Source organism: Falco punctatus (genome assembly GCF_963210335.1).
Source record: "Falco punctatus genome assembly, chromosome: 1".
Lineage (NCBI taxonomy): Eukaryota > Metazoa > Chordata > Aves > Falconiformes > Falconidae > Falco > Falco punctatus.
In genome coordinates, this window is record NC_137580.1 from 125,849,412 (window position 1) to 125,877,178 (window position 27,767).

General features: G+C 50.7%; 1 long non-coding RNA gene across 2 annotated transcripts; it reads right to left on the bottom strand.

Moving 5' to 3' along the window:
• Positions 1-832: 832 nt before the first annotated feature.
• On the bottom strand, positions 833-27,767 carry LOC308060007. Of its 2 annotated transcripts, none has more exons than XR_013926554.1 (2): positions 20,478-27,767; positions 833-6,416 (listed from the first exon to the last, which is right to left on the bottom strand). It is a non-coding gene; the product is annotated as an uncharacterized lncRNA (long non-coding RNA). The 2 variants fall into 2 exon arrangements; XR_013926555.1 differs by having other exon boundaries at positions 20,442-27,767.

Below are 27,767 nucleotides of genomic sequence, written 5' to 3' on the forward strand. Positions count from 1 at the left end.
CACCTTCCCCACGCCGCTCACAAATCTGCGATGGCAAAGAAGGGATTTTTATTTTTTTCCCCTCCAAGAAGGAAAGAGAGGAAGAGCTGGGAGGGAAGGGGCATCTCATTTCAAATAAACAAACAAAATTTATTGCCGGACACATCCCTAAACCCTTGGCCCGGGCCAGCAAGCTGCAGCTTCAATGTAATAAGCACATAAATAAAGTTTACAGCTAAACTGGCCTGACCCAGTATTGCCCCGAGGTGCAGAAGCAGTATCTTGTCATTAGTATGCAGAACACATCGCCTTAATGTCTGCTCATTTGTTCTCAGCCCACTCAGCCCTATAAATCTCCACAAAAGGGCAAGGCAGGGCTGTGGAGGGGGAGCGGGCTGCAGGGCCAGGGGGATGGGAATCGCCCACTGTCCCGCTTCCAGCCGGACGGGCTGGGGACCAAGGGCAATACGGGCTTCACACAGATGTATCCTTTCCTTCCTTCCAAGCAGGGACCACCAGAGCCCGTTGAGAAAAAGGATGGGCAGCTGGGAAGTGCCCACACTTGCCTGCCAGAGCAGAGAGAAAGGAACGAATGTAACTGGTATTTCTGTGTCAGCACAGGTCCAGGCGCTGCCGGCATGGCAGGACACCGCACCGGCTGCTTCCAGCTGCCACAGGCTGAGCGTGGACTTGGCACTGAGACGGACACAAACACAGATTGTAAAAAAAACCAACCAAACAAACAAACAAAAAACCACCACCACCACCCCCAAAAAACCCCCAAAACACCCAATATTTTCCTTTTTTTTTTTTTTGCATTGATTCAAATCATCATCCACATTGTCAGACCCTCCATCCCTGCCTTCCCACCTGCAACCAGCATCTGCCAGCATCCCGCACAGCACAGTGTGCCCTCTCCCCAGCACGCATCTGGCACCCCCTGCCTAACAGCACCTCAGTGCAGGTAGACCAGAGCTCTGCCCCAGCTACATGCTGGGACCTGGCATGGGCAAGAACAGGATGGTGTGGTTTGGGGAGAATGCCTGCCTTGATGGTAGCATCAGGATCAGCACCAACAGCATCCCCCTTTCCTCCAGCACCCTAATCCAGCAGCAGATGTGATCTCCCTCCCACCCTGCAGCCTCACAGGTGGAGGCGAGATGAGAACGATCTCCCTTACTTAGCGTGCCACATCGTCCCCACAAGAAAGTAGCTGCATCGCTTCAGTGCTTTGCACTGCACAGAACTGTTTTCTGTGTGGGGAAATACTAGCTACCCTTCTCTGTCATCGGTCTTGTTGGGATCTCCCCCACATGTCTGAAGAAAGCAAAACATGATTGATTGTCTGACAAAAAAAAAAGGAAAGAACAAGGCAAAGCAGCCACACGGCAGATCAAACATCTGAGGAGCAGAGAAGAAGGTGCCTTGGGTGGAAGATGCCAAGGGGAGAAGTGCTGTCTTCAGAGGAATCTGATGGGTCAAGAATTGGAATTTAATTAGGTACAAAATTCAGGAAGATGAGGCAGTTTCCCCTCCGTAGCACATGGCAAAGGCAGCCAACAACTGCTTAAGAGATGGGAAAGCCTCACACCTGGAGTCGGCACAGCTGATCCCTACCACAGCACCAAACCCTCAGCTGCAGCAGGCTCTTTGCCTCTTTCTGCAAAAAGCGCTCGTTACTCATCCCGAGAAACCATGGTATATAGATAATAAACTTCTCAAAGGACAGCTTTGGATGCTTGTACACCAGAGTGCAAAGAGTCACAGTGCTTCAGAGACAACACAACATAAATGAGCAACTTGGCACCTGCAGCAGCTTTCAGGTGTTTTGAAGCAGAAAATCTTTTGAGAATGACAGAAGTATTTTAGTTTTACACCCAAAAAATCCTGAACATCTGGAACCTCAAGCACTTTCTTGCAGGCAGTATCTATGGTAAATTGTGGGGACCTTGGCAGAGCAGGTAAGCAAGAAAAAGCCAGATGTAGAACCAGCGTAAGACCTACCAGTGGAGCCCCATCACACAGAGGGCCAAGGCACAGCGGTGGGTGCAAGCCACCTCTCCCAGGGCATTCCCTGGCCAGCGCCCCCTCAGCGAGAAGAGCCAAGCCTCTGCCAGGGACAGAGCGTTCCTTTAAATTTGGATTATGGGAACAGGAGTGACTTGGAGGAAAGGGGGGTGCCAGCTGTGGGACAAGGACAGGCGGGATGGATGGGCAGCCTGGAGGACCATTCCTCACTTGCTCTGCTCCCAGCCGGGTTTCCAGGCTTGCTCTGGAAGGGGGAAACAGGACAACCTGCAGAGCCTGAGGGCATCGGTCCTTCCAGCTGCAGAAAACCTCTCACTGGCTTCCAGGGGACAGTGCTGTGAAGGCTCTGTCCTCTCTCCTGCTAAGGAGTGGGAAATGAAGGTGTGGGATCCGCTTTCCATGTGGGAATGAACTACCACAGCCCTGACTGAAAAATGCACCCCAAACTGAAACCCAATTATCTACTGCAAAGAAAGCAAAGGGACTTCCCAGCTGGCGCTTCAGCCTGGGATTGGCATCGGGGAAGCTCAGCGTGATGTTGTGAAATAGAAAAGCAGCTTCAGAGACACCAGAGTGGAGGTTGGGCTGGCTCAAACATTGAGCTGTCCCACCTCTGCTGGTACATCTCCTCGCCCGGTCGGCACAAGCGGGAGATTATCTTGCAGACTAGCAGACTTCCTGGTCAGAAAGCTGAGGTCAGCAACCAGCTGAACTGCTGCTTCCCTCTAAGCTCAGCGCCGGCTCTTTTCCAGTGCCTCCCAGTGCAAATGTCATCTGTGAGCTAAAGCCTCTTCTAAGTAAGATGGACAAGCCTCCCAAGATGACTGCACCCCCAGCGAACGCTTAAGCACAGCAGCCCACTGTTTATTCCAAAGGCAGGATCTGAGTTCAGATCATGCCTTGCTCTCATCACACACTTTCTGTCAAGCAGCCACTGCTCGGGAAGCCCTGGGCTTTGCAAAGAACTGGCAGAGAAGCTGTTCCAGCCTGCAGTGTTCCCTCAAGCCTTCATAGAATCGTTTGGGTTGGAAATGATCTTTAAGATCATCGAGTCCAGCCGTTAACCCAGCACTGCCAAGCCCACCACTAAACCCATCCATCAGTGCCACAGCTACACGTCTGTTAAATACCTCCAGGGATGGGGACTCAACTGCTTCCCTGGGCAGCCTCTTCCAGTCCTTGAGAGACCTTTCAGTCAAGAATTTTTTCCTAAAATCCAATGTAACCCTCCCCTGGTGCAACCTGAGGCATTTCCTCTTCTCCTATCACTTGTTGCTTGGGAGAAGGATCAACCCCCATTGCCTACAGCCCCTGTCAGGCAGCTGCAGGGAGCGATCAGGTCCCCCCTGAGCCTCCTTTTCTCCAGGCTGAACACTCCCAGTTCCTTCAGGTGCTCCTCATAGCACTTGTGCTCCAGCCGCTTCCCTAGCCCCGCTGCCCATCTCCGGACACGCTCCAGCACCTCAGCATCCCTCTTGTAGTGAAAGGCCCAAAACCCAGCACAGTATTTGAGGTGCAGCCTCATCAATGCCAAGTACTGGGGGACAATCCCTTCCTTAGTCCTGCTGTCCACACTATTTCTGATACAAAATCACGGGTTTCAACCCCCAAAAGCAGCCCATCTGCATTGCGTTCCTGAGCCTTCTCCCGAGCGTTCGGGGGCTTCTGCTTGGAGGTCTCAGAGCAAAGGTGTTAGGCTAGTCCAGATGTCACAACCCCCTTTCAGTTTTTGCCAGCCTGAGCAAACTCAGATGAATTATTGCAGAGAAAAGGCAAAAGCAAACACGTGTTCCCTGGTACTTTTCTGCATGCAGGTTCCTAGAAAACCTGAACTTTAAAAATAATACTTTTCCTAGTATGCACCAAGAAAGTCAAAGCTATGTACTCTTTTAGATTCCAGATACTTAACTTCTCCTTACTTTTTAAATAATAAAGATTGCGGACACACTAAATTCTCACATTTTGAAATTCTTACAGTGTTTGAACATACATGAGATGTGGTGCTTCAGCAGCATGCAGGCACCTCAGCTCTGCAACAGACTCCAAAAACAGATGGAAATAAGACACACCCTGGAATAGGAGGTTTAAGGGCAGAGAGTAAAGTGAAGAATAGCATTTGAACTACAACTCAAAGCTATAGATGATATGCAGATTTAAGCCCAGGTGTTGTAATCCTGCTGTCTGGCTACCTTGGATGCATAGGGTGCCTTTAGATTTCCTTCTTAAGCAGCTGAATCAGCAGATCACATCGGTTCCCACAGCCTTCGCTGCAGGTTAGCAATGAAGAGCTCAAATCCAGCAAAGCACTTACACAGTGCTGTTCTGGATCAGGGTGGAGGGGTGAAGCCTGAGAACATTTCTGATGTCAGAAGCAATCAGGAGATGCTAGAAGGTTCCAAAGAGACACAAAAAATTGTGATTAAACTACTAGGTATTTTGCATCTCATTACACCGGAGGACTTCACCTTGCAGCCCCATGATGCTAGACACATTCTTGTACCTGAGCAAGATTATATTTAAACATGGCAAGATCCATTGACTGGTGGCAGGGCAAGTGACCTCTCTTACCTTAGGTGGGAAACCAGCACATCCAGCCTCTGATGCATCTCTCAGATATGCCAACTTGTTAGGTGATAATTGACATGCAATAAATCTGGTTTTTAACTTGGTTAATTACCAGTATTGCGTTCATGAGTAATAAGATAGCATTTAAGGTGTGGCAGATTTTCCATTACAGAGCCCTGGTTGCATGAATTCCATGAGAAGTGTTTTCTGCTGGATGCAGCTTTGACAGAAGAGCGCCACGCTCCAGCCTCAGCCTCCTAACCCCAAACCACCCCTCCAAACCATAACAGCTTTCAGCTTTCTGCAGAGGGGCTCCTGCTGCAGGGTAGCACCCCGAGTCACCTCCACACACGCGCTGCCAGCACTGCTGCAGTTGACCTTGGACTATTTTCCGACCTCCTCAAGCCTTCCCCTTCTACAGCGCTATGGCACTTGCATCAACGGTGTTGGCAATACCAGGTGGATTGGAGGGTACTATGCCTAATAAAATAAGGAAGGAAATAATGCAACCCAGCCAAAAGACTTGAGAAAAATGAAGTCTGAGGAATTGCACCCTCAGGTTACAAGCTGGAAATTGCTCCTAAAGTGTCATTCAATTCAATGTAGCAGCAAGCTGGAGGTTTTGGTAAAGGGAAAACCAGAGACCCAACAGGAGGACGTTTCTCTGTGAGACAGGACAAAGCAGCTTATGAGAACACCCCTCTGATACAACAGCAAACCCAAGATATAATCTCTGTAACCCAGACCTGGCACAGCTCACACAACATGTTGTATTTGCAACAGAGCAGAACCCATCAACACAAACCCATTTCTCATCTGACGAGGCTGCTTTTCCAAAACACCTTTTTGCAGGGGCAGGTGAGTTCAGTGGAATCTGCATCAAGGCTCAGTACAGGAAAGATTTTTCCTCAACGAGAAACTAGAGAGAAAAAAACAAACATATGCCCAAAAGTGTCCATGAAGGACTTTGCAAAAACATACACGCAGAGCACAAGGACAACGGGAAAGCCCCACGGCCACAGCACTTGCCCTGGCCCTGCAGCCTGGGCTCAGCTGCCTGATCCAACACAAGGTCAAGGGGAAGGAAACACCAGCAGACCAGTCTTACAAGAACAGCAGCAGCCTGGGACTCAGGTGTGAACCTGACAGGGTCAGAGCAAGGCTCTGAGTGCTGTCCCAGAGCAGCCCGGCGAGCTCGGCCACCCCGGCACAGTCCAACCACGCATCAAACCCCTCATTCTCAGCCCAGCGTGGGGATATTTCAGAGCTGTCGGGAGCTCCGCAGGTAGGAGCACAACATCAGCAGCAGCTTTTTGCGGAGCTGCAGCACTTTACTCATCAGATTTGAGTCCTTCACCTCTGGGGACAACTCAGTGCAGCCACTGCCACGCAGATTTAGTCTGGGCTGCATGAGACCGTACTCCTCCTCTCCTGCAAAGAGGGACCCATCGCGTCGCTACCCATGCACCCAGCACCAAGCTCTCCCTTGCCACCCCGGTTTTCCAGATGACAGCTTTCAGTCAGAAAAAGACAGAAGGTGGAGGGGGGGAGAATAAAAATAAATCCCTGCAGACTCTCATCTTCCTCCTCTAGTCTCCTCAAGTCATTGTTTTGCAGTACAAGTATTTCAGCTCTCACTGTACCAGGGAACAGGATTAGACAGGTCACTGCGGAATCAGATTACAGACTTTTACCTTTTTAACTTTTCTTCTCAGCACGTAGGCTGGCGAACTGACACCCGGTGAGGGAGCAAGCAAGGGACAGGCATGGGTGGAGGTGGCAGCAAAACGTCAGTGATTCAGAGAGATTTGCCAAGTCATTGGAAGTTCTCACGATTCTGGGACCTAAAATAAAGAACCAGACGGGTTAAAATTAAAGGCTGCAGAAGCAAAGAATTTTACCCAACCCGTGCAAGCAACAAAGGTAGTAAAAATATCAAACAGTGTCCTGCTAGAGTTTTGTCCTAAAGGGCTTAATTTTCCTCGCAATTCAGAATTGCAATTCCCACCCCCCCCCTCAGCTCTGGAGCCATGGCTGTCTGCAGACAGCCCCAGGCTTGATTGGGAGACATCAAGAAATGGAGAAGATGAAGAGCCCATTCCAAAGGATAATCATTCTGGTAAAAGCATGTGTTGAACTTGTTATGTCTGTTTATAAATTAGAGCTATTAATGCTCATTACGATCTTTTGTGATAGCACAAGACAGCTTGCATTCACTTTCTCTATTGCAGGCTGAAAACAATGCTGTCTATTCCCACACCACCTGCACAGGAGCATCGTACAAATTAGTTAATACATGCTTGAAGTGTCTTAAGTATCATTATTCAAAACACCTATTTAAACTGAACCTTTTCACTGTAGTTAGCACCACTCCTGCTATATATTAACTGTTAACATGAACAGTATTCAGCTTGGAGTGTAACAACATATTTTTTCCCCCCATAAGATACACAAGTTACTGAATTTATTGTAATTAGCCTCAAAATACCTTAAGGAGCATAAAGAGATGAAATTACTCACCCAGATTTATACAAGACAGTCATGGCAGGGAACCACACAACCTCCTTTGCCAAAGCAGCAGACCAGTGCCCTCATCAATGAACCATTCTTCCTCTATTAATGCCTCAAATGACTGGGGGAGGGGGGGGGTTAATAAATTATTTAACCAGCTTGGCTTATTTTTTTGTTGTTCACCAATTACCTTCATATTTGTTAACGTGATTACCAACCACCTTGTTATCCCAAGTCATAGGACTCCCAGGTGTTACCAAGGCAGCCATTCATATCACCGCACTGCACTGCCTGAAGTCACTGATAACACCAGATGACACATGGGTCATTAGCTGGACCCAAAAGGCAACTCGCATCTCATCCTACACCTGTGTCCCTGTGCAGGCAGCACAACTTGCCAAGGAGCCCTGCAGAGCAGTTGGTGTTGGTGGGGCACCGAGACGCCTCCAGCCAGCCATGGACTCCAAGGCAGGCAAGGATGGGGTGTGAAACAACATCTATGAAACGCCTGAGACTTCTGAGTTCAAACCACAAGAACAATTCTAGAAGATGACCAAGAACTACCTCTAGCAAATCTCAAGAAGCCAAGATGCAAAATTAAATATTCCTGTTTCTCTGCGGCAGGGTGTTGCTCATGAGCGATATTACAGCATGCAGGGTGTGCTGAGCCTCCCAGTGTTATGTCCAGCTTGCAGGGGCTACAAACTCAAGGGAAAACACTGCTCACTCACAAATCACAGGCTGCAGAGAGCAAAATCAGGGCAGATTTCCCTCAAATAACATCAACCTCTAATGTCAATTTAGGGTCTAATCCCCAGGGGCACGTTGTATGATTTTACTTGTCTCAAAACTTCTGAAGAGGGCTCCAACATACAATTTCAGCTCTGAGTCATCTCGATTTGACCAACTCAGCTAGTCTTTCCCAGTCAGAGGGATAACAAAGACCAACTGATACAAGTTGAATAAAACTGAGCCACTAAGCTTATTTCCTCATTTGGGGAACCATGAGCTAAACCCACATTTCTTTAACAGCATTCGTACAATATACACATACTGAGTTTTCATCACGTTCAAACAAGAGAAGCCTGAAATATTAATTTCCAGACCTATACAGTCATTTCACGTCATGTGGTTATTTTATGAGTCTTTCCTACACAGCACAGCCTCCGCAAGTCAACCACAGGCCTCCCCCTTCCCACCCCTCCGACGACACCCACGAACAGACAGAAACAAGAGAAACCAACAGTTTTGAGCGAACACCAGAAGGGTAGGCTTCTGCCATTCTAGATGAACCTCCAAATCAGAGGCCACCAGCAAACCAGTGACTGGACCCATCTGCTGCAAGTCCTGCTGCTGGGGACACGCCAGAGCCCTCCACCAGCCTTGGGCAGCACCCAGGGCTCTGCACAGCTCGAGCACCGCTTCAGACATTTCGGTATATCCCAAAACCACCCAGAACATCTTTGTTAATAAAGTTCCTGAGATAAAGACTAATGCAATCCTTCTCACAGGCTTCTGCTAGGTAATTACAAGCCTATCACTTCTGAGTTAATTACATACAGCTGAAGACGTTATTATGTGTAGATGGAAAAAAAAACATTGTAGTGGAAACAAGTTCCTTCTGCCCTGAGCTGGCTGATAGCTAAATATTTCCAGAGAGAAGGAAAGGTGGGAAGGCCATTTAACTGGTAAGTGTGCTGTTGTGCAACACTTTTACCTTTGGAAAAGGGAACTGGGATCAAATACATCTTGCCGACAAAGTGCCACCTGAACCAGGAGACCTTTGAGACTCCACTGTTTGCATTTAGCTCTCGCCACGACATTACAGACGGGCAGGGCTCAGGGAAGTCAGCAGAGATGAGCTGAGGGCTCTTGGATGTAACCCCGTAGTCCTGCGGCGTGCCATCCCCGGGGAGCGGGGCCATGTCAGACCGGAGCATCATTTTCCCTAGAGCTTCACAAATTAGGTGCTGGGGTGTCCCAAACGGTCACCTGAAGGCAGCCAGTGGCAAAAGCTGATTTCCTCTTAACGGTAACAGGGAAGGGTAGTATGCACAGGGAGCTATTAAGGAGGAACAAGTCTTGGCCCCTTATTAACCTTAACTTCATTTTCAACTGATAAGCAAAGACAAAAAGACATCATCGTATGAACCCTGTGTGCAGCTGAGCCCTTTCTTGTTTTGCAAGGGGGCAGAGGGTGGGCAGTGCCTGCGTCCCTGTGAATTTCTGAAGACAGAAAGTTTCCAAACAACATGTTTAGTACATGCACCCAAGAAGCCCACACAAGGGCACGACGAGCATCACTCCCTCCCACCCCCCAAACACTGCTCTGTTATTTTAAGCAGATAATTTTAGAAAAGAAAACACGAGAAGCAGAAGAAACTCTGTCAAGCTGCAACGATTAATAAATGCCAAACAGATGCACACCATCCTCTGCGGGATGATGTATGCGACAGGCCAGGGCAAACCCCGGCGAATGCATTTCCGAGCTCAGTGCCTAAGGGCTAGAACAGGTAGCAACAGAGAGGGGGAAGAAAAAAAAAATCACAATTATAAAAAGCAACTGTCGGAGAAAACACTGAAAACAAGCAGGCGAGAAAGGTGACAGTGCAGTTAAACAACAGAGGTGGTGAAAGTAGCTGGAGACAGGAGAGGCTGTCAGGAGGCTGGGAAGGGCTGTGTGCCGCAACCAGCCCTGCTCCTGGAGAACAGCAGCTCCAGCTAACGGTCCATCGCACAGTCGCTGCAGCCCTGCCACGGGTACAGGGGGTGACCTGGCCCCTGGGATGTGCCCGCAGCCTCCCTGGGAGGATTTCCAGTAGCTGCCATGGCCAGAAGGGCTCAGCTCGGCAGCAAGGCTTGGGAGCTCGCAGGGAGATCCTGCACGTGGCTCAGCAGCTCACGCTGCAATGACAGCGGGTCTTTCAGAAAGCTTCTTGGTTTCATTAAAGACTCCAAGGGATGGAAAATTTAACCTATGCCTCCTCACAAGCCAATCCAGTATTTAATTAAACTCCAAGTAAAAAAACTCACACACTTTATTTTCCAGTGTGAAAGGGGCTGATGGCTCTTTCCAGCCCTGGGTGCCTCTCCATGTTTCCTGGCATTGGGAGCGTTCATGTATCAAACATCTTCTTGGAAAGATGCATCACCTCATCTCTTACCACTCACCCCATTTAGATGCTGCTTCTAGACTGAGTCAATCCTTAAAATATTTGCCATCAATGTGTCAGGTATGTAAATTAGTATTTAAGTTCTGATGCCTTGTACCCAATTAAAGACTTAATCTCCAGCTGCGCAGCCAAGGCAACACTGCCAAGGAGGAGCCGTTCCCAGACTACAGTTCACGGTTGGTCCCTGCTACAGAAAATGTCCCCTCGTTTCAGTAATTCCTCCTGCAAATCAGAGCTACTCCCTACGTGCCACCATAGGGAAGCCCCAGCTGTCTGCGTTTCAATCTGGCCCTGAAGGATGGCAGCCTCAGCTGAGGTCCATCCGTCACCATCACCGCAGCGCTGAGGGTTTGCGATGGGCTCATCACATTCACCCAGACTCAGGGTTCTCCCTCCTCCAGCTCGCGGGACAGAGCTCCACCAGCAGCTGACAAGCACTGTGCCTTTGCCTACCCACCCGCCAGCCAGGCTGGAGGAATGCAGCACGGTCAGTCCTGTTTGCTCATGGAAACGGCTGGCTGTGCTATCGAATGCAGAACTGAAACCATTTTCAAGACACTTGCTGACCTTCCACACCCACTCTGCAGTACAGGAGGCCAATAACTATTTACCTAGCAATGTATTAAATAAAAAGAAAAGCTTTTTTTTTTTTTTTCTTTTCGGACAAGCAGAACTACTTATCACTTCCTTTAATCTAGGGCTGGGTTTTTGAGAGTCATTTGCCTACAGGTGATCGACAGCAGTGTTTTATGATGAAATATCGTTTGCAAAAACATCTTGCCTAAAAATGGTTCCACCAGAGCTAATAAATTCCATCAGCTAATCTGACGTTACCACCCACAAAATGTATTGCTCATGGATGCAGATGTACAAGACCCAGGATGCAGCACCAGTGGCAGGGCGGGGAGGGAAGCTGATTTAACTGATATTCTCCAAAATTCTGCATCTTTGCAATGAGGAAAATCAAACATTGACTTTAATGCGATCTGCCCCTTGAGAGTCAGGGATCTCACCACACATTGCAAGGCACAAGCAAGCACTGTTTGGCCCAATCTCAGCCTCGGGCACCTTCACACACCCTGGCCACAAACCCTCCAGGTGCTCAGTGGCAGTGGGTACGCTCTCTTCCATGAGATGGTTGCAGTCAGCAAACACTGTGCATGGGACAAGACCAAACATGTTGTCACCTCTTTGTGATGCATTAGGATGCTGAAAAGCACTTCTTTGGAAAATGCCTGTATTCATACTGCCCAAACCAACAATAACACAAATGCACAGAAAGTTTTATTCATTTCCCAAGTGGAGAAGTAACATTAAGCATGTTTTGCAACCTGTGCTGGCAGGAGGGAGGCAGTATTCCCATTTTGCACAAGAGGAAACAGGGTTACAGAGACAGAGAGGACCAGCCCAGAATTTCTGAAGACCACCAGCAGCAAAGCGAAAATCAGGAGTCTCTGCATTCTAGTGCACTGCTAAAGTCTAGCACAGCATCATATTGTTACGACAGATGATAACATTTCAGAACTTATATGAGCTGCGGAAAGCAGCACACAAGGACATCCTTGAGCTTAATGATCCCATGGGCACACTTAGATTAAAGTTTAAGGACATCATTTGAGAATTCTCAAATAACAGCAGGTCAATAAACCACCCTCTTTAGCCCAACTGAAGTGACCCATAAGCTCAGTCTTACAACACCCAGCATTTACGAGGTTTGATATCATCATCTTTGCTCTTTTAAAAGCCCCCTGAATATTCAGAAAGACCTCATCAAAAATGAGTATAAAAGCAGGGAAATAAACACAACCCCATCATCCCCATGTGCCAGACGCTGTTAGCTCCTTGGAGAGGAGCATCTCCCTCTGGGCAGAGGAGTCACCCCTCCAGCTACTGCCTTGCTTCCCTTGGGAAACAAAGGAGAGAGCTGGGAGCCCATATCCCATCCTAAAATAAAGGTCCAAGGCTGGTGGATTGACTTATCCAGTTAGATCAGCCTCTTAGTTTCTAGATGACTAAATTAGTTGTGACAAGTCTGGCTCAAATTACATTCAAGCAGCCTCATGCAGAAGGCTTTCCTGATGCTGCTACATTAACCTCGGCGATGCAGTGAGCGAATCCAAGGGCCACCCATTCTCGTTACAAAGCCCTTGGGCAGTTTGCATCAGGCAGCCCAAGCCAGGTCCCCTGTGCTCAGACCCTGCCCTGGGGTTTGCTCAGTCCCCGTGAGACTCTCAGGCACAGATCTGCAATGGGGTTTGGAATAGACATAAACCAAAAATTTAAAAATAACAATAATTAAAAAAGAAATTAAACAAAAAAAAAAAAACACCAACATACAAGGTAGAGATATTCAAAAGCATGAGGCAGGGAAGGTAATTAAACCAGCTCGGGTGTTCCCTGCACCTCAGGCTAGTGTTGGGAAAAAAGCCCACATGCGCACAAGCAGAAAAAGGCAATAGCCCATAATATGCACCCTGGTGCTTCTCAGAGGCTTTTACTTAAACGTTGCCAGGGTGATGTGTACATAAGTCTGTCCTTGCTCTGAACCGCAATCACCAGCTTGACAGAAAACACCCAACTGGGATCCATGGACAGGTAATTGTCGGAGAAGCAGAACGAAGCGTTTTGTTGGGGTTGTAACCTGAGAGATCCCACCGGCTGCAGGGAGCCCTCAGAGCATCCAACAGCTCCCGTTCCCCTGTCCCACAGGGATGCTGAAAACCATAAGAAAGAGCCTGTGGGACAGCCAGGCTGACACCCCCACTGCACAGACCCGCACCCATCCACATCTGGGAGGAGACCAGCACCGGGAGTGCACAGGGATGGGCAAGTGCAGGGAGGAAATCTGTTTTTTAAAAGGAGACTTGAAACGTGATTCACAACATCAAACAACAAACTCTTTCAGGAGGTAGGGTATCACCCCAGGAGCTTCCCCCAGGTGTTACTGGCAGGGACCTTCACTGCAGCAAGTGAGAGGTGGGAGAAGAGGAGTTGTGGGGTAAAGCTGCTCACACAGAGAACGAGCCCCCACCAACTGCTAAAGGAGCAACAGACCCTTTCACATGAATGGGATGAATTGTGGGGCAATGCTCAAAAGAGAGCCTAAGGACCACAACCAAGTTCAGAAGATGCTCAAGTTGACAGCATTCACCCAGCCCTTGTACTCCACCATGCTGAGCTCCTTGGGCCATTGCACACCTCAGCATCTGAACAAGGACAGCAAGCCTAAAGCAGCAGGCTTGGAAAGCCACCAAGGCAGAGTCAGACCAGTACTACAACACTTCATGCAAAAAACCTCTTTGATGGCGTCTTTGCTGAAAATTACAGCTCCAGGATGCAGCTGTAGCCCCTTACAGGAGTCCTGGGGGCAGCCTCCCACTCGGCATCCCTGGTGGGAAGTCTGTAAACATGCAGAAAATCACCAAAGCTGCTGCAAACTGTTCCTCGCTTCGCATGCATGTCCCAGCAGTTGTGAACACTAGGGTCCTGCTCCTGCTTTAGCTCGGTACAGGAGAGGAAGCGCCACGCAGCCAGCAGAGGAGGGGGCAGGGAGCAAGTCCCCTGCAGACTGGGGGGGGGTCCCACTGCACTGGCTCCTTCCCTCAGCCTGTGCTGCCCATGAGGATGAGGGCTCCAGCAGTGCCCCCGTGGCAGCGACCTCACAAGTCCTGGCTTCCCAACACAAAACCAGACCAAGACTCTCAAGGGATTCACATCACTTAGAGAAACCTAAGAAATACTAGAAGACACGACGAGACCAAACACAGCCCAACACACCTACTCGCAGAGCTGTGCCCCACCACCCAGCCAGAGCAGAACTTTTTTAAAAGTCACCTTCTTACAACCTCCCCCTGTTTTGCAGATGATACCAGCTGCAGGAAGCAGATTGAGGAACCCAGCAAGGGCAGCCTCACCACTCCAGGGTTTTCTGCAGCAGTTTTGTTGGATCTGGTGATTTAATTAGCAAATAAAAAAAATAATCCTCCGGTATAATTTAGGAAGAAACATTATTTCCAAGTTAATGAGAAAAATATTTTAATTACAGTATTTAACAAGTTATGACTATGCCAAAACGTTCTCTTGGGAAGGCTGCACATATTTTTCCTGAACTTCAAGCGAAGGAGAGCGGAAGAGGGAAGGGGAGAAAGCACAGGAGGAAAACCGCAGAAAGGAAGACAAGCGGTAAGGAAAGGCTTTTGTAAAAGCAACAGCAAACTTTCCAGGCCCCTGGTCAGCCATTAGCTGATGTAAAACCAAGACAGACTGGTAACAGCGTTTCGGTGGCTCTCTACCAGTACCGGCTAAGGAATACAAGACCCTTGATCTTGATAATTCGCAGCCTAAGAGGTGCAGGGCCGGTGGCCCAGGGGGGCTTTGCACGTGGCTGCTGCCCGGTGTTGCACGTCACCATCCTCCTCCAGGTCCCTCCTGTGGCCCTGTGCCAGGAGCACATTTCTGCAGGCTGTCCCCACGCCATTGCAGCCCGGAGCCACCGCGTGCCACGCTAACTGCTCAGCCACTGGCAGCACCGAGGGGTAGGAAGCTTCTTCCTTTGAAGGCAGCTGATGGGAGTGATATTTGTTTTCTCTTCACAGCTCAATAGAAATATAAATTTCCTCATCAAAGCTGCAGACAGCAGTAAGTGGTGGCTCCTGTCAACTCAAGTTTCTTTCCTGGTGGAGTCCCGCTGAAGCAGCCAGGTCTCTCTCCCTTTTGGGAACACTTTGGACTTGCTCAGTGACCGTGAGTCCCACCTCCACCAGACATCACCATAAAACCAGCATCAGTTCCAGGTATGTAGCTTGATATGCAAAATTGCCATATCTGGCAGATGATTCATTGATCCACATGATCTTATGACAGGTTCTCAAGTCTTTATTATTCCTGAATCACATCTACTCATAAATACCAGAGAGTTTTTCACACCTAGTATTATTACAGTGAAGCCAAAGGAGGACTCATTTCAGCTGCCTTAGAAAAATATTTCCTCCTCTTTTCAGCTTTCATAGGATTACAGGAAGGGACCAGCAGCAAAGGCTCCCCAGAAAACAAAGCATTACATCTGTCGGGACTTACGGTTTCAGCTACTCTTTAAGTAATTAAAAGGTTAAATAATGGGAGAAAGAAAAAGAGGACTAAAATAAAACCAGAGTCATTGTTTACTTCCCTGTGTTGGTTTTTAGATGATATCAAGCTCCTAACCAGGAACTCAAACAGCAGGGACTCACTTTGATAAAACATATCCTTCCTCCCTATGGCAGGCATTTGGGTAGCAGCTCCTGTGAGCTTGCGATCCCCGTTCCCCTAGAGTAAGAGGGACTGGGATTTTCCAGTCACACAGAGATGCTGAACACCTTCTCGGGCTGGCAGATGCCAGGACCTACCAATAGAGCTTGGAAAACTGTTGGCTGTTGGCTCACTTACTGCGCTGAAATGACACCCTGTTCCCTTCGTGAACCCAAAACCCCACCAGAGATTGAACAAAAGAGGAGGGTCAGGATAGGGGGGGGGTAGGGGTAGAGGCAGGAGTGCCTCTGGAGCCCCTAGGTTTCAATACATTTGATTAGAATGGTTGCAGAAAATGTGAAAGTCAGCTCCTCAGCAAATAAAGTATTCCTTCAGCCCTGACTTAATGGTGAAGGCTAGCTACAGTCTGTAAAGATTTCTACCTCTATTTCTTTGCAGGAAGCAATGGGACAGCATACCGTGGGTCAAGTCCATCCAACGCAGCATGTTCATCCACGAGCAGGGCCGGCTGCAAGCCCGTGCTCACACAAACCTCCAAAACCTGAACCCCTGACCTCCCAGCTGGGAGACCCACCTTGAGCAATTTGCCACACCGCAACCTGTCAAGATGATTAATGCCATCAACACGCAGGGTTAGCGTTGGCTTCACGCTAAGCCACCTGTGTCATCTGTCAGTCCTCAAGAAGACACTGTTAACCACAGCTTCAAATTTCCTGAAACTGGAGATAATTGTTGGTTTTGGCCCGGCTCTGAAACGTGCCCAGCGCGCCAGGCTCAAAGGCTCCTTGGGAATGTGCGATTTAATAGGAGACCAAAAAACCCTGACTCCAGCAAAACTCCAGGCTGCAAGGAGGGTTCAATATACTTCAACAAGCTGCATTATTGCTTTTTAATATTACCCCTAAACCACCTCTCCCTCCTCTTTCAAACACCCTCTGCCATTAGACCAAAGCACTAGTCAAGAACTGGGAGCTGCAATAAAAGGCGAAGCCGTCACTGCTGCTAGCAAAGCCACACATCACCCTGTGCATGCACAGCCTTGCCTAGCTTTTTCCAGCTCTCACCCATCCCAGGCAAACACAGAGTTTTGGAAAAAAGCATGCAAAGGTAGGGAAAACCTTGGGAACAGGGGCAGGATACAGCTTCAACACCACTGAACACCCATTTGGCAAAACCCCCACTATAAAACCTCCCAGGCAGAATCCAGGTGCCTAAAGGACAGGAACTGGGTTGCTCGAGTTTGGGGTATTTTTTTTCCTCCAAGTGGAGATGGAAAAAGTTTTTGCTTTTTTAAGAAACCCCAAGGCCTCCAGCAATGGTGTGGTCAGCTCCACGCTGCATGTACGTGGTGATAAGGTGCCTTATGCAGGTGGTTGCACAAGAAAAGGGACTCCAGAGAGCTCAGCTCAAGGCTGCAACGTAGAGCATGTCTCAGAGCTGGCAGGAGCCAGGTCTGCTTCAAGCAGGACAGATTAAAGAACAGCTCTGGCCATTTATTTATTTTGTATTTACTGGGGAGTGTGGCCCTGTTACATTGGTTGGGTAGGCACAACTGCCCGGGAAGCTGGACCCAGATGGGCTGGGATGAAGCAAGCACGGCATTTCCCAGAAGAAAGCACATCATCCCATTGCATCGCACAGCGCATTCCCCACGGGAGACTGTCCGTTTCCACCCCCTCACTCACTCCTTCTTGGCAAAACGGTGACCCTAAGCCTCCCTCTTTTATTGCTGCCCAAGCAGCTGTAACCTGGGAGATGTGCCTTCTTTTGTCACATGCTGCATCCAAAGAAAATATTTAGATGGCACTTTCCCTGGCCAGGTTGCACGTACCCAGTGAAGGTCTGCAGCACACCTCCACCCTGGCGCTGGGGGACGGAGGCACTGTCTGTGCCACTGCTGCCACCACTGTTGGGTGGGGACCAGGCTCCAGGGGCAGCTCGGAGCTCCCTGCAAAAGCCCCAGAGCGCGAAGGAGTTAAAGCAGCCTCATTGCTGAGGGATTTCTCCGTAATCTGTACACATGTCATGGGGATCAGGACTGTGGGTGGTAGTGCTAGTCTGTGGCAGTCGTTCAGGCCCATGGCCCAGCACCTGACTTGTTCAGAAAGCCCTCTTATCCAAGCAGTTTTCAAATTTAATTAAGAGGGACCTATGACGGGCTTAATGCTGCCGCTGTGCCAGCCCGAAAGCTCTCTCAGGAGTTTTGCACGAAGGCAGGAGGGAGCGGTGACACAGCCAAGGGATCACTTAGCCAGCACGGGGAGCCTTAGAAGGGTTTTGTTGAGTTTCACCCAAACCACAAAGCAACAGCAGGGAGAAAAAAAAAAAAAAAAAGGAAAAAAAAAGAAAAAAACACCACCAAAAGAAAAAAAAAAGTGAAGGTGATGCTGAGAGGTCAGATTCTTTTCTGCATAGGTAATAGTGGAACCAGAAGGAAATGCAGGTTAATAAAAAATGGGCTCTGTTAGTTAAAGTTTGCCAGCCTAAGAGCTCAGAGTATCTGCTTGCCCCGGGATGCAGCCGGAGCCCCCACGTCGGGCTGGGTCTCACCCTGCGCAGGGCTGACGAGGAGGGTGCTGCAGGAGGAGAGCGAGGCAAAGCTACCAGCAGCTCCTGCTCCATGGGGAAGGGATGGGCAGGGGACAGGGAGCACATGCAAAGCTCTTCCGATGAGAAAACTGCTGGTTGTTGCAGGTCAGGTGCATCAGTCCTCAAGGATTGTGTTCATCTCTCCTCACCTTGGCAATGCATCCGTGCTGGGTGCCATTCGGGTAAGAGGCAACCACAGGGCATGTCAACAAGCACTAATTTTAATGTCCTTTTAGGACAATTTGTCCCAGAAAAGTTAGCTCCATGCAGGGCAGGGGCCACCACTTTGACAGCGTAATGGTGAGAACATCAGAGCACGGGTCCAGGAGGAAGATCCCCAGCTAATACAAACAGGCCAAATAGCAACTCATTCCCTATAAATTAGTGTTAGGCCAAGAGCCCACATGGAAGTTATGTCGTTAACTGCTAATACAATTACCTTGATGACAGTAGCTATATGCCCCAACTTGAAATTGGAAGTCTTGGTTTGAGGTTGGGATTGAAGAGTTTGGGTTTCGTTCCCCCCACCCCCCTCCAATTTTTGGCTACTTGGCAAACTCACCCAGAGCAGGAAATTAGGAAGAGAAACAGTCTTAGTGTCAATACTTCGCTGAGTCTATTTACCATGGGCTATTTGCACTAGATAATCGCTCAGAAGTGTCTCACCTCCTCCACTCTTCAAGAGCCAAATGATGTCATGGAAGTGGCATCCAGAACAGGAGCCAATATGAACCAACGTAACCTGGGCTCAGCAGGAAATCGCTCAGGAGCACCCACAGACACACCAAACACCCCCTGCTCCCCCGGGGCTGCCCATCTGCACAGGGAGAGAGCACGTCCCCTCGCCCACCCCAATAGCCCCAGCCTAGAAAGAAGCCGGGGACTGAAGTGCCACCATACAAGTGCCTGAGCGAGTCCAGAGCTCACAAATGCAGCTGCACACCGGTAACTTGGCGAGTTTGGTCCTTTGCCTTCAAATGAGCCCAACTACAGTCATTAAACAGCAAATCTGCAAACCAGTCATGGCTCTGGCTGAGCTCAGTCTCCCTATAATTCCTCTTAGCTAGCGACAGCCATGGGACCATCAGTATCCAACAGCCTCTGTAAAAGCTAAAACTGCCAGATCCTCCTGGCTGAATCCTGGCCTTTTGCTCTGGGTGGGACTGTCAAACCCTGCCCGCCTGTAATGACATTCTCTGCACCATGCCCAATGGGAAAGTGTCATGCCGCGACAGCGAGACCCCCAGGATGCCTTTGTGAGGCTCCTCACTCCCCGTGAGGACCACCAAGAGCATCCTCACAGCCCAGGGCACTCAGCACCAACCAGAGCCAAAACACAACTGAGACAGCGGCAGATTTCCAACACCTGCAGCCCCGTATTGCATCTCAACCCACCCCTGGAATTTCTGAGCGTGAAGCCTCAGCTAAACCCACTGATTTGAGCATGTGAATGAGCACCATGACACAGTAGCACTTAAGCAGGGGGTGGTGGCAGGAGTCCAGTCACATGTGCGTGACTAACTGCCCAGTGGCCACCTCCAAACCATGACAGAGCCACAGCATCCCACCCAAGGCCACTCAGTTAGCTTTTACTCCCCGCAGGAGGCAGCCTCAGAAGCAAAAAAAAAAAAAACATGTTCCTTGCTGCTAGGAGCAGCCAAGGGGATGAACCGAAGGTACCCAAGTGCAGAGACCAGCATGGGTCTGCTGGGGTGGCTTCCGCCCTGGCTGGTCCCACACCCACGGGGGTCACCCACTCGGGCTCCCACCCAGCCCTCTGCATTCCTGCACCCCAGGAGCCGCTCTGATGCAGCCAGACACAGGCTCTGGCACCACGCTCCCAGCAGTCAGCCCTGCCTGCGTTAGGAAATCCATTAATCGGGGCAAGCAGCAGGGAACTGGGACAGACCGTAACCGCCTGTCGCTGGACAGCCAGGGCTGCTGCCCACCCACGTCACCCAAGAGCCCCAGCAGAGCCCCACGGGGTGCCAGCCTCTCCCAACAGCACCCCGGCCCCAAGCCCAGACCCAGCAGGGGCTCTGGATCGGCACCTCCAGCCCCATGGCAGGCGGCCACCCCCAAGCACGAGGAGGGAGGGGGGACGGTGGCAGGAATGCTAATACACCCCGCACATGTCCAAACACGTTTCCTCCAGGAGCTTTTGGGGCCAGGGAGCTGCTGCCCAGCTAAGGGAATTTGGATGAGGATCATTCTCGGGAAGAGCTCCCAAATCCCACCCCAACCCCCGCCACGGGGCAGGGCAGTGGGCTAAGCACAGGCACTGAGCAGCAGGGGGGTCCAGGGTACTCCTCAGAGAGGACCCCCCATGAGGAAGGGGACCCCCTTCACCTGGATGGATTTCCACACGGATTGAGGACAACTTGCAGGCTGGCGTTCCCTCCGGCTCCTTTCAGCTCTCCGTGGGCATGCTCTAAAATGCACGCACAGGGACCGCAGGGACAGGCCTGCATGATCTTTCCTTGGCAGACCTCAAAAAGAAACATCTCGCCATTTTATCCCATTATTTAAAAAAATAAAAGCAAAGGGGGAGGCGGGGGCCGGGGGAGCGTATCAGATGATTAAATATCCACGGCAGCTCAGAGAAAGAGGACAACAGGAACACGGGAACAAAGAAAAAAAAATCTGCTTTTTATTATTAAACTATTATCTCAAATTTCTAATAAGCAGGTTGAAGTTTAAATTACAAGATCTCTAACAAAGTCAGGATCCAAACAGTTCAGGAGCCTTCAGATAACAATCGCCTTTCCCCAGATCAGTTTCAAGTCATTTCTTTGCAGAGACAAAGCTCCCATTCAGAGCCAGGCAGAGGGACCTCAGGGGTTTCATTACCCTCAGCGCTGTAGCCCCAAAGCCGCAGCGGCAGGGAGAGAAGCGGGTCCTGCTTTCCCGGTGGTGCCGAGGGCAGCACACCTGCGGTGGGATGGCACGGCGAGGCCACCGGCACCGCCGGAGAAGGGAGCCTCAGTGGAAGGCAACCTGAGCCCCTGCGCAATGCAGCCTTGCAAGTTTCCCAGATCTGGGGCAAAAAAGGAGGGGAGCGGGGAACCCTGAGTGCGTGCGGGGTGTTGTCAGAGCTGGTCTGCACGGGCCTGATGCTGCTGGAGAAACCAGCTCCACAGGGACCGAGTTTGGATGCTGTGAAGGATAACGCCAGAGCCAAATGCTGTGCCTTGGCTTGTTAGAGATGGGATTAAACCTCGAAGCATACCTTCTACGGGTAATCTGGCAGGAAGGATACACCAAACCTCTGATAAATAAAAGCTCTGCTGAAATTTAAGGGGAAGAGACATTTGATAGCCGTTTGGAAAGGTGAATCTAGGCTAGGAGAACCAACCCTTTGCCAGATGATAAGCAGAGAGCTCCTGGAGCAAACAGCAACACAGTCTCCATTTCCAGCACCACAGATCATTCCTCTCACAAGACATTGGATCCAGCATCCTCAGTGCCTACTTCCTAAACGGGAAAAGCCAGGGTTAAACAAACTGCCTTGGGGCAGGGGTTCCCAAATGGATTGAAGGACCTGTGGATGATTGCCTGATTTATTCTAGCTCCTGTGTCAAGGACCTCTGAGGCTTGTGTGCACAGCTGATACAGAGATGTGGGGTGCCTTGCAAACGTAGACACCCCAACCCCGCTTTCAGCTCTGGGTTTGGACATGCCAAACCTATTTTCAGAGCAGGCACATGGGCTATGTTACCACAGGAGCCTTCAGGAGCTCCTTGTCCAGGTCCCACCAGCTGCTGACCAGGGCTGTGTCCCACCTCCCTTCAGCCTGTGCCCCCAGGAGGTACCACTGCCTAAGGAGGCAACAGTACTTGGACTAATTTGGGTTAATTAAACAGATGCAATAGCACATTGCAGCACGCCATGACGACCAGCTTGTCAGGAGACCCCTGACGCTGGCATCCCCCAAGGACCATCTGGCTGGCATGGTGCTTTCAGGAGACAGCAAGCAGAGCCACGCCACCCACCTCATCTTCAGTTTGAGGAGGGGGGGGGTTGCCTGAAGATGTCACCCCTTCCCACCCCTCTCCTTGCTCCCAGCCTGCTTCCTTTCCGTGGCAGAGGGGGAGGAATCACCTCCCCACACTGCTTTTCGCTATGGGTCTTCCCCTCTCTCCCAGCTCCCCCCCTTCTCCCCCTCACTCAGTATTGAGGCCGATAATTACCGCTGAATAGCTTTCCAGATTCCCATGCTCGTCAGCCTGCCCTCCCCTCCCACCCGCCTCCGCCAGCCCGAGCAGGGAAGGAAGGATTTGCTGCTGCTGACCGCAAAGCGGCCTGAGCCAGGGGCCACAGGGCCCTCGCCCCAGCTCGGGACGAGCAGGTGAGCTCCCTGAGGATGATCTGGATCCCTGGACCCAGCACGGATGCTGCAGGCACAGCCCTGTCAAAGCCAACAGGAATTTTCCCCTTCCCCCTCTCCCCGGGCTCGCTCTGGCCCACCTGCCCAGCAGGCAGTGGAGGTGCCTGTGAGGCAAAGGGAAGGGTCGCCCCATGCAGGGAGGCACCTTCTTGCACCTGCAAGTACCACCAGTGCATAAATCAGTGCACACTCACTGGCACATGAATCTCTGCTGCTGGACACCAGTGGAGGGCTGGATGCAGGAAGCCAAGCTGGGGACGATGCTGGGGACCTTTCTGCTGAATGCAGGGACCCCAAGACACAGCCCCCGCCCCGTTCTCACATCCTCTCACAGGCAGGTCATGGTGCACTAAAACCTCGTGGCATCACTATTTGCTCCTGTTTCCAAGCAGAGTTGAGGCAGCGATTCCACCCATGTTGGGCAGCAAAGCCAAAGCAAAGCAGAGAACAAACCAACATCTCCTAAACCCTCTCCACTGCTGCAGCCAGAAATTGAGACTGAATTTCCTTCCCCCCGTTTGGCCTCTTTGGTGAGGAGCACCTAGAAACGATGGCCGCTCACCCAGCCCAGCCTCACCACACCAGCCCCGAAGAGCTGTCTATCCCACCCGTCCCACTTCAGCGGCACACGAACCAGGGGTAAACACCCCGACCTGGCACTCGGGGCAGTTTCACCAGGGACACGCTGTGCACAGGACCTGGCACCCTGGCCCACGCACCAGCCGTGGCCGAGAGGCAAGAGCAGCGCTAGCAAACACCCCGGGAAGGGGGAGGTAGGTGATTTAATTCCTCTGCCAACAACCTGTATATTACCCTGAAAAATATCCCCAGCACCTTCCCGGCCCAGCGTCCCTTCACAATTCATCTAATTAATTCAGGAGAAAATTAATTACAGTGGGATTTTCAGAAGTACAGCATCTAATGATCGACTCCCTGTGCTCTAAACCAGATAATCTCAGGCTCCTATTTGCGCTGCCAGACCTGGCTCTCCCGCCTCCCCCTTCCCACCCCAGCACAATACCGCACTCTAAATTAGGCAGGGAGAGAGTCGCTTGGCAAAAGCGAATCAGAGCACTAAGGTCAGGCCCTGAAAAACAACAAAACTGCCTAAAGAAACCCCAGCGTTAATCCCGTCATGCTTCCGCCAAAGATTCCCCTTTTCAAGTGTTTTCTTCCTGGTAAACAAAGTCCTCTCCATTGGGCTGTGAATTTCAGGACATGGTTGCTTAGTAATACCAGGCTGAAAACCAGGAGGTTTGTCCTCCCCCTTTGCCCTCCCCAGTCCTCAGAGGATAGTAGCAGAGGGTTTATTAAAAAAAAATGTAAAAGCCCATTGAAATTTAAAGACAGGACAGAGCTGATTTACACCGCGTTTAGTCCTGCCTGAAGTGGAGTTTTGCTCCTGATAATGTGGATTTGTGTGCAGTGGAGATGCTCTCCCCATCCCGCCCAAGAAGCCAGCTCTGTCCATCTCCCCTTGTTCTCGAGGATGCTCCCAAAAGTTCGTGATGCTGATTGCCTGAAACCCAGGCTCCGCATCCCCCACCAGAGCAAGGGCTGCCTTGGGGTACCACTCAGGACCCTGCCCACAGGCCTGCCCCTGCTCACCCAGGGGCTGGACGCAGCTTCACCCCCACGCTCACCTCCCTGCCCAGCTGCAGGACCGATGTCTGCATGAAATGCAGCTCTCTCTGCTCTCACTGCCTATATTTCCATGACCTCTGTTTTCCCCGGGGCCAGTTGCACCATCTTGACACCCTCCACACCCATGCTGGCACCCAGCAGTTACCCTTCCCCTGAAAGCCACATGCTCCAAACCGTGCCAGCCATGAAACAACAACAGGGCTCAACTCTTCCCCTTCCCATGAAGCAGCACCTTCTCCGAGCATCCTCCGCATCACTTGGGGAAGGACAAGCTGGGGCACCAGGCCAGGGTGGGAGATGAAGGAAGCGCACAAGATGGAAGTGCTGGAGCCACCCCACTGTATCCCTGAGCATCCTCCTCGTCCATAGTGAGAAAGCAAAAAACCACAACAAAACATGGGTGAGAGGGTCACCAAGGGCATGGCACCGTAATGCACAGCTCCAGTGCAACCATCGGTGAATACAGGTTTGCACAAGCCTTACTGGTACAAACAGCAAGTGAAATACTCCCTCTGCCTGCCCTACTTAAATCTCAGGGATGGTTTCAGCAGTGCTTGGAGCCCAGAAGGACACATCGATGCTCTTGGCCCAGGAATGAGAGGCCCCTCCATGCCACGGGCTCCCAGCAGCACCCGCAGGAGAGGGCTAGCACAGGCGCCGCGTCCGAAACGGCTCCTGGCAGCCTGCTTGTAGGCAAACAATAATCCTCAGCTTGGCCTTAAAACGGGTCAGGAGCCTTTCAGTCCATGGTCTGGCACAGCCTCTGCTTCTAAAGCCCAGATCCCACTGACTTCAATAGCAGCTAGGCGCCTAAGTACATCTGGCCCCAACTTCACAGCATCCTCCGAGACGCCCAGTCTGCGCGGCTCCGGTGATGCTCCTGGCCCGCCTGGAGATCACACATCTGCTTTCACTTACACCCGAGCCCTGCAAAGGGCATCCCGGGTGCCCGCTGCCACCCGCTCCCCCGAGCCCCCGCCGTCACTGCTTCTTGGCAGGGACTGGCCCCAGTTTGGCAAAGAGATGCTGTTAGTTGCATTGCCCTCCCTCTCAGGGAGCTTGGAGGAGCCTTTCGGTTAAAGGTTTGCTCCAACTCCTGACTAGCCATGTCAGTCACACGCAGCCATTATATAATAAGTGGAAAATGCATTTGCCTGGGTGGCAAAAGAGGGTACTGGCAGCAGCCAGGGCTGGTGAGAAGCAAAGCTGCACCCTCAGCTTCCCGCTTAAGGGTAAGACCACACCAGCAGCAAAGGTACATTTTTTGCTCCCCCAAATCTATTAGCTAACAGGTGGCTGCCTCATAGCACGGACAAGATTTTAGGAGATCAAAGCAAGCTTTCACTTATTTCAGCCTCTTAAAACTCCATTTAAAAATTTGACTATGTGTTACTTCGCCTGGGGTAAGGAGACATCTTTCTCTCCAAAACCAGCCAGCGCTCAGCCTCTTTGCAAAGGTGTTCAAAGCATCCTCTGTACTGACCTTCCTCCCTCTGTGCATCCCACCAGCAATGCAGTGGGCAGCTAAAGCAGGAACGGGAGCCACAATACAGAGCAATGCCTGCACTCCCCAGGCTGTTAGCATTTCATCGGTACTCCAACTCGGCGAGCTGTACCAGCACTCAGCTGGAAATTAGCTGAGGAAACCATGAAAAAAGTTTTAAATTTAAAAAGAGACCAGAGGATGCATCCAAAGCTACCATTAAAGTCACTTGAAATTTTCAGAGGTGGTTTCTTTGAGGGTTGGTTTGGGATTTTGGGGGGTTTGGGTCAGTTTCTTTGTCTTGTTTTTGTTTTGTTTTTTATTTAGAAAAAGACAAAGCAACCCTAACCCTTGCAAAACTCAGCTTTTCACTGATACTGTCTCAAAACCCAGATCTGAGCACAAAAGGGGACAAACCTTTTTTAGAATTTGTTAGGAAATAAACAGTCCCCTGAAAAAATGAGAAGCAACAGCACTTCCACAGCAGTCCCTGCAACTGGCAACAAGTTGGGGACCCCCACCCCTCTCCCTGCTGCCTGCACATGTGTAAAACCCCTCTCCTGCTATGAGACGCAACCAGCAATTGCAACCGGGAGATGGAAACACAGCCAGGCTGGGCACCGGGAGGTTAAGTAGTTGGTGCCAAAGGTGCAGCCCTTTTCGGAGCACACCGAGGTGCCCCAGCATCTTGGCAAACCTGGGGCTCAGGGCCACCAGCTGGCAATGCCAGCTAGCCACAGGCTTCACAGCCTGCACCAGCACACCAGCGATGCGTTTCATCTCTGCGCTCACAAACAGCCCCTCTGCGGTCCATGGGGGTCCTGCAGCCAGCCTCTCCAGGGATGCTCCAAAAACAAGAAATGAGCCCCAACGGCAAAGTGCAGAGCCCCAGATGTAAGAGGGAGAAGATAAAGCCCCAATTGTGCATCCTTCCCCCGGCTGCAGTGGCGCTGGGTTGCCTGCGTCATCCTCCAGACAGCAGCACCCACAAGGCTGAGGTCTATTTTCTGTTTGTTTTCCCAATTTCTCAGCAGCAAACCAGGCCAGTTGGAAAGAAAAGGAGCAAAAAACAGAGGGGAGGAGAAGGGAGGGGGGTGGAATTAACTCTTTGCAATCGAGTTGTCCATCTTCATGAGATTTTAATCCTGCCACAGCAAGGTCAAAGTTGAACTCTGGGGTAAAGGGTTTTGTTTTGTCCTTGGAAATAGCATGCATACAGCATCGGCTGCAAGCAGGATGGTGACCGTGGGCTGGAGGAGGGCAGCAGCACAGCCCCCGCTCCTGGAGCCCCACTTCGGAGGGACCAGCTGCTTTTAACCCACTTTTCAAACAGGCGTTCCCAACCACCTCACCCCCGAAACCTCTGGTCTGCCTTTTCTTTTTTAAAGTCTTTCTTCTGTACTGTTTTAAAGTTTCTTTTTAACTTTCTCCTTCCAGTGAGACAGAAGCCAAGTCCCTACTAACTATTATGTCTGGGCTGGTGAAAGAATAAGTCTTGTTAAATGAGACAAACGCAGCATTTTTGACTCCCTAAAGACCCCGAGCCTGGGAAAAGCTGCTCCCACCGATCTGACCAAAGGCTGCTTAAGGTGCCAGGTGGGAGTTTTAGTTTCCAGAGAAGCATCCGTTCCATCCCACGCTGGGTGTCAACACATCAAGGCTTTATTTCAATCAAAATCAGAAAACTCTTAAGTGTCATAGCTCATCACACGCCAAGTTATGCCACAGGGTGGTGTATATATATATATATATATGTGTGTGTGTGAATATATATGTTAAATATACATTCTTAATATAAATATATAAGATTTTTTTAATAATCTATATCAACGTATATATAAATATACGTCTATTGTTAAAAAGGTTGGCGCATATATGTGTGTGTGTGTCTGGCAGAACTATATGTCCTCCGCCCTACCCCACCGTGCGTGGCCCTGGGCAGGGAGCGCGCATCGCGTTTCCACGGCAACGCCGCATCCCGGTGGGGCAGACAAGAAAAGGATGGGCGGCAAATGAAGCAGGGGCGCGATGACGTCGTCAGCGGGGCAGCCAATGGGCAGCAGCGGCGGTGATGTCATGGCCTCGCCCCCGGCCCCACGCAGCGCGGCGGGGACCGCGGGGTGACCCCGGCGGGGAGCGATCCCCGTGGCCCGGGGGTCAC